Below are 6,687 nucleotides of genomic sequence, written 5' to 3' on the forward strand. Positions count from 1 at the left end.
TAAGGAAAAAATATATATATATACAAATGAGCTTATTTCCAAAACAGAAAGAGACTCACAGACAGAGAAAACAAACCTATGGTTACCAAAGGGGAAAGAGGGGGAGGGATAAATTAGGAGGTTGGGATTAACACATACACACTACTGTATACTAAAATAGGTAACCAAGAAAGACCTTCTGTATAGCATGGGAAACTATACTCAATATTTTGTAACAACCTATAAGGAAAAATAATCTGAAAAAGAATATATATCTATATCTATATATCTCTGTATCTATATATGTGTGTGTATATATATATATTTATGTATAACTGAATTGCTGTTCTGTATACCTGAAACTAACATGACATTTTAAATCAACTATACTTCAATTAAAAATAATAATAAAAAATTAAATTTTTTTTAAGAAATAAGTAAATAAAGTCAATCACCAAAAGGAAATAAATTGAGAGTTATGTAATAATGTCCAAATATGATGAAACTAATAAATCCACATCAATACACATTATATGCAAATTGTCAAAAGTCAAAGAAAAATAATTTTGAAAGCAGTAAGAGAAAAGCAACTCTCAGATATGAGGGAACCCCCATGCTATAGATTAAATGTTTGTGTCACCTCAATTCATATGTTGAAATTCTAATTCCCAATTTGATAGTATTGGGAGGTGGCTCCTTTGGGAGGCAATTAAGTCATGAGTATAAAACACTCATAGATGGCATTAGAGCCCTTATTAAAAAAAACCCTGGGACATCCTTGATTTCTTCTGGCTTTATCTTAGGCTTCCCAACCTCCCAATTGTGAGAAATAAATTTTTGTAGTTTATAATCTACCCAATCTATGGAGTTCTGTTATAGTAGCTCAAACAGATGAAGACAGCCCATAGGACTATCAGCAATTTCCTCAGTAAAACCTACCAGGCCAGAAAGGAGTACGATGGTATATTCAAAGTGCTGAAAGGAAAAACAAAAACACAAACCCTGCCAAGCTAAAATAATTTATCTACCAAAACTGTCCTTCAAAAATGAGGGAGAGATTAAGACTTTTCATATATACATAAGTTGAGGGAGTTTATCACTACTAGACCTGCCTTACAAGAAATGCTAAAGGGAGTCAATCAAGTTGAAACAAAATGAAGCTAAAGAGCAACATGAAAGCTCAATGAAAAAGTAAAAACACAGATAAATACAAAATACTGTAATACCGCGCTGGTAGTGCATAAAACACTTTTAATACTACTATATAAACTAAGGCAAAAGTAAAAAAAAAAAAGCAATAATATGTTAATGAATACACAAAATAAAAAGATGTAATTTGTGGTAAGTATAACAAAGTGTGGACAGGGAAAAGTAAGAGTATCATGTTTTTGTATGTGATTGAACATTAAATTATTATCTTAAGATAGACTGCTTCAACTATAACATGATTTATGTAAGCACTGTGGTAACCACCAACAAAACATTTATGGTATCCATAAAAGAAAATCAGAAAAGAATCAGAACATGTCACTGTACATTAAAAAACAACCTAACAAAACACAAACAAATCTAAAAGAGGAAATTAGGGACAAAAGAACTACAAGACAGAAAACAACTTACAAAATGGCAACACTGTGCCACAACTACTGAAGCCTGCATGCCTAGAGCCCGTGCTCCGCAACAAGAGAAGCCACCACAATGAGAAGCACGTGCATCACAACAAAGAGTAGCCCCCACTCTCTACAACTAGAGAAAGCCAGCACTCAGCAAGAAGACCAAAAGCAGCCGAAAATAAATAAATTAAAAAAAAAAGGATTTTAAAAGACAGAGTGGCTGACTGGATAAAAAAACAAGATTCATGCCACGGCCATGGGCTCCCTGGGCAGGCACCAGCCCCCACCACTGTAGGCTCTGGAATTGGGCCCCAGCCACCACCGCTGCCATGGGGTCTGGGAGTGAGTGCCAGCTGCCTCATCTGCACACTCCCTATCAAGTAGATAATGGCCACAACATGCTAAGGAAACAGGTGGTAGGCATCCATACTAAAAACAGCCCACACACCAAAAATTTTAAAACCACACAAGCTACACAAGAATGCTCCCACATAAAAATAGCCCTCCAAGGGCTTCCTTGGTGGCGCAGTGGTTGAGTCCACCTGCCGATGCAGGGGATGCGGGTTCATGCCCCAGGCTGGGAAGATCCCACATGCCATGGAGCGGCTGGGCCTATGAGCCATGGCCGCTGAGCCTGCGCGTCCGGAGCCTGTGCTCCACAGCAGGAGAGGCCACAACAGTGAGAGGCCTGCGTACCGCAAAAAAAAAAAAAAAAAAAATAGCCCTCCAAGACTAGGGTAGATAATTGTTTCTCCTAAATTCAAAGAGTAAGAGAAATTTAAGTGAAATGAAGAAGCAGAGCAACCACTCCCAATTAAATGATCAAGAGAAATCTCCAGAAAGAATAAACAATGAAACAGAATTCTTCAGTCTAATAGACACCCAGTTTGAAAAGGAGATAATGAAAATACTGAAGGAATTAAGAAGAGCTATCAATAGAAATGCAGAATACTGTAAAAAGGAACTAGAAACTAAAAAAAGGAGTCAGAAAAAAATAAATTATTTGCCAAGATGAAAACTGAGCTAAAGGCAATACACAGCAGATTGAATAATGCAGAAGAAAGAATAAGTGATCTGGAAGATAGAATAATGGAAATCACACAGTCAGAACAGCAAACAAAAAGACAAATGAAACACACTGAAATCAATATGAGACCTATGGGATAATATAAATTGTGCCAATCTATGCATAATAGGGATCCCAAAAGAAGAAGAAAGAGAAAAGGGGAATCCAAGAAATTATGGCTGAAAACTTCCCAAACGTAAAGAAGGAAACAGATATCCAGGTTCAGGAAGCACAGAGTGTCCCAAACAAGATGAACCCAAACAAACCTACACCAAAACATATTATAGTTGAAATAACAAAAGTTAAAGATAAAGAGAGGGTTCTAAAGGCAGCAAGAGAAAAACAAAGAGTTAATTACAAGGGAACCCCTATAAGACTATCAGCTGATTTCTCTACAGAAAGGCTGCATGCCAGAGGGAGTGGCAAGATATATTCAAAGTACTGAGAGGAAAACATCTGCAACCTAGCATACTCTACCCAACAAAATTATCATTTAGATCAGAAGGAGAGGTAAAGAATTTCTCAGACAAGCAAAAATTAAAAGAATACAGCAATACTAAACCTGTCCTAAAAGAAATATTGAAAGGTCTTCTCTAAAAGCAAAGAATCTATAGGAAAGAAAAATCACATTTGGAGAATATATTACTTAAATAAGCCAGTAAAGAGATTAAAAAACTTCCATGAAAGCAATGATAACCACAATGAACAGCAAAAGGATAAACATGAAGTTGTAAAAGAGGACATCAAAAACATAAAATATGGAGGAGGAGAGTAAGAAAATGTAGCCTTTTTTCAGAATGTGTTTGAGCCTATATAACTACAAGTCTAAAGCAAGTAGATATATTGGAAGGGGTTAACATACTTGAACAACAGGGTAACTACAAATCAAAAACTTACATTCTAGATTCACACAAAAAATAAGAGAACCTAAGCATAATACAAAAGAGAATCACCAAACCACAAAAGGAAAAAGAAAAAGAAAGGAACAAAGAACAAATACAAAATCAATGGGAAAACAAGATTTAAATTGGCAATACATATCTATCAATAATTATTACCTTAAATGTCAATGGACTAACTGCTCCAATCAAAAGACACAGAGTGGTAACTGGATAAAAAAAACAAGAGCCTACAATATGCTGCCTACAAGAGATCCACTTTAGGGCAAAGGACACACATAGATGGAAAGTGAGGGATTGGAAAAAGATATTTCATGAAAACAGAAATAACAAGAAAGCAGGGGTCACAATACTCATATAAGACAAAACAGACTTTAAAACAAATGCTATAAAGAAAGGTATAGAAAGACACTATATAATGATAAAGGGATCAATACAAGAAGAGGATATTACACTCATCAGTATATGCACTTAATATAGGAGTACCCAGATACATAAAACAAATACTGACAGACATAAAGTGAGAAATTGATGGGAATACAATAATAGTAGGGGACTTCAACACCACTCACATCAATGGACAGATCTTCTAGACAGAAAATCAATAAGGCAACTGAGATCCTAAATAATGCAATAGAACAGTTAGACTTAGTTGATATTTCCAGGACATTACATCCAAAAAGCCCAAAAATACACATTCTTTTCAAGTGCACATAGAACATTCTCTAGGAATGACCACATACTAGGGCAAAAAATGAGCCTCAACACATTTAAGAGTATAGAAATAATTTCAAGCATCTTTTCTGACCACAATGGCATGAAACTAGAAACTACAGAAAAAGAAATAAGAAAAAAATGATTACATGAAGACTAAACAACATGCTACTAAAAAACCAGTGGTTCAACAATGAAATGAGAGGAAATTTAAAAATACCTTGAGACAAATGACAACGAAAACACAACCATACAAAACATGTGAAGCAGCAAAAGCAGTTCTTAGAGGGAATTTCATAGTGACATAGGTCTTCTTCAAGAAAAAAGAAAAATCTCAAATAAACAACCTAACCTAGAAAAAGAAGAACAAACAAACCTAAAGTCAGCAGAAGGAAAAAAAACCTAAAGTCAGCAGAAGGAAGAAAACAATAAAGGTCACAGAAGAAATAAATAAAACAGAGATTTAAAAAAGAATTTTAAAAAATCAATAAAACCAAGAGCCGGTTCTTTAAAAGGGTAAACAAAATTGACAGACCTCTGGCCACACTCACCAAGAAGAAAAGAGAGAGAAGTCAAATAAATAAAAGAAGAAATGAAAGAGGAGAAATCACAACTGATATTGCAGAAATACAAAAAATCGTAAGAGAATACTAGGAACAATTATATGCCAACAAATTGGACAACCTAGAAAAAACAGATGTTTCTAGAAACATACAGCCCTCCAAAACTGAATCAAGAAGATATAAATAATTTGATCAGAGCAATCACTAGAAGTGAAGTAGAATCTGTAATTTAAAAAAAAAAAAAAACTCCCTACAAACAAAAGTCCAGGACCAGATGGCTTCACAGGCAAATTCTATCAAACATACAAAGAAGAACTTATACAGATCCTTCTCAAACTCTTCCAAATGATTGAAGAGGAGGGAACACTTCTAAAGATATTCTATGAAGCCACCATCACCCTGATACCAAAACCAGACAAAGACACTACCAAAAAAGAAAATCACAGGCCAATATCTTTGATGAATATAGGTGCAAAAATTCTAAAAAAATATTAGCAAACCGAATCCAACAACACATAAAAAAAGATCATACACCATCACAAAGTTGGATTCATCCACGTATCACAAGGATGGTTCAACATGCACAAATCAATCAATGTGATACACCACATCCACAAAAAAAAAAAAAAAGACAAAATCCACATGATGATCTCAACAGATGCAGAAAAAGCATTTAATAAAATTCAACATCCAGCCTTAGGCCCTGTTTGCACCCATCCTCTTGGCCACGTCCTTCAGGGTGGTGGGCACACTGCAGCTCCTGGTACAGGCTGCAGTGTCCACCACCTCAGAGTCGCCAGTGCTTGATATGAAGTGGTCCTTCCTGTGGACCACTGAGTCACTGAGTAGCCAGGCCATGGGCTGGCCTTTGGTTGCCTCTGGGGTCCTAAATGTCTCTGCTTTTCTTTGTTATTCCCATACAGACATCAAAGTGCCTGACTTCTCTGACTATTGTTGTGCTGAAGTGTTAGATAGTACAAAGTCTTCAAAAGAGAGCAGTGAGGATAGATGTCATCTCTCATCTCTCAGTTTGTTTCCATTATGAGTGCTTCTGCTGATGTGTTGGCCATGTCAAATATTGAAATCAAGTTATCTGATATTCCAGAGGGCAAGAACATGGCTTTCAGATGGAGAGGCAAACCCATGTTTGTGCAGTATAGAACCAAGAAGGAAACTGATGAGGAAACTGCAATTGAAGTGTCCTAGTTGAGGGACAAACATCATGATTTAGAATGAGTAAAGAAACCTGAATGGGTTATCTTGACAGGTGTTTGCACTCATCTTGGATGTGTACCCATTGCAAATGCAGGAGATTTTGATAGTTATTACTGCCCTTGTCATGGGTCACAGTATGATGCATCTGGCAGGATCAGGAAGGAGTCTGCACCTCTCAACCTTGAAGTTCCCTCATTTGAGTTCACCAGTGATGATACAGTGATTGTTGGTTAGAGACCTGGGCTCAAGTCACAGCCTTCTTTCGGTCTTCATGTCAGCTCAGAAGAGTTATTTGAGAACAAACCTTCTGTACTTTGAATTAGCTGATTTGAAATATTTAAGACTTGCTAATCATGTGTTTGCAAACATGTTAAAGTAAATTGAATTTAATGTTGAATACTTTTAAGCATTCACCTAATAAAGCCACTGTTAAACATTAAAAAAAAATTCAACATCCATTCATGATAAAAACTATTACCAAAGTGGGTATAGAGGGAACATATGTCAACATAATAAAAGCCATTTATGACAAAGCTACAGCCAGTATAATACTCAATGGTGAAAAACTGAAAGCCTTCCCAGTAAAATCTGTAACAAGACAAGGATGCCCACTCTCACCACTTCTATTCAACATAGTA

General features: G+C 36.0%; 1 pseudogene across 1 annotated transcript; it reads left to right on the forward strand.

Annotated features, from left to right (window-relative positions):
- The first annotated feature begins 1,921 nt into the window (after positions 1-1,921).
- On the forward strand, positions 1,922-6,283 carry LOC308626401 (cytochrome b-c1 complex subunit Rieske, mitochondrial-like; annotated as a pseudogene). The gene is made up of 2 exons: positions 1,922-2,008; positions 5,535-6,283. The product of its transcript is annotated as a cytochrome b-c1 complex subunit Rieske, mitochondrial-like (transcript).
- Positions 6,284-6,687: the final 404 nt, after the last annotated feature.

The sequence above is a fragment of the Mesoplodon bidens genome (assembly GCF_964165515.1).
Source record: "Mesoplodon bidens genome assembly, chromosome: 1".
Taxonomy (NCBI): Eukaryota; Metazoa; Chordata; class Mammalia; order Artiodactyla; family Ziphiidae; genus Mesoplodon; species Mesoplodon bidens.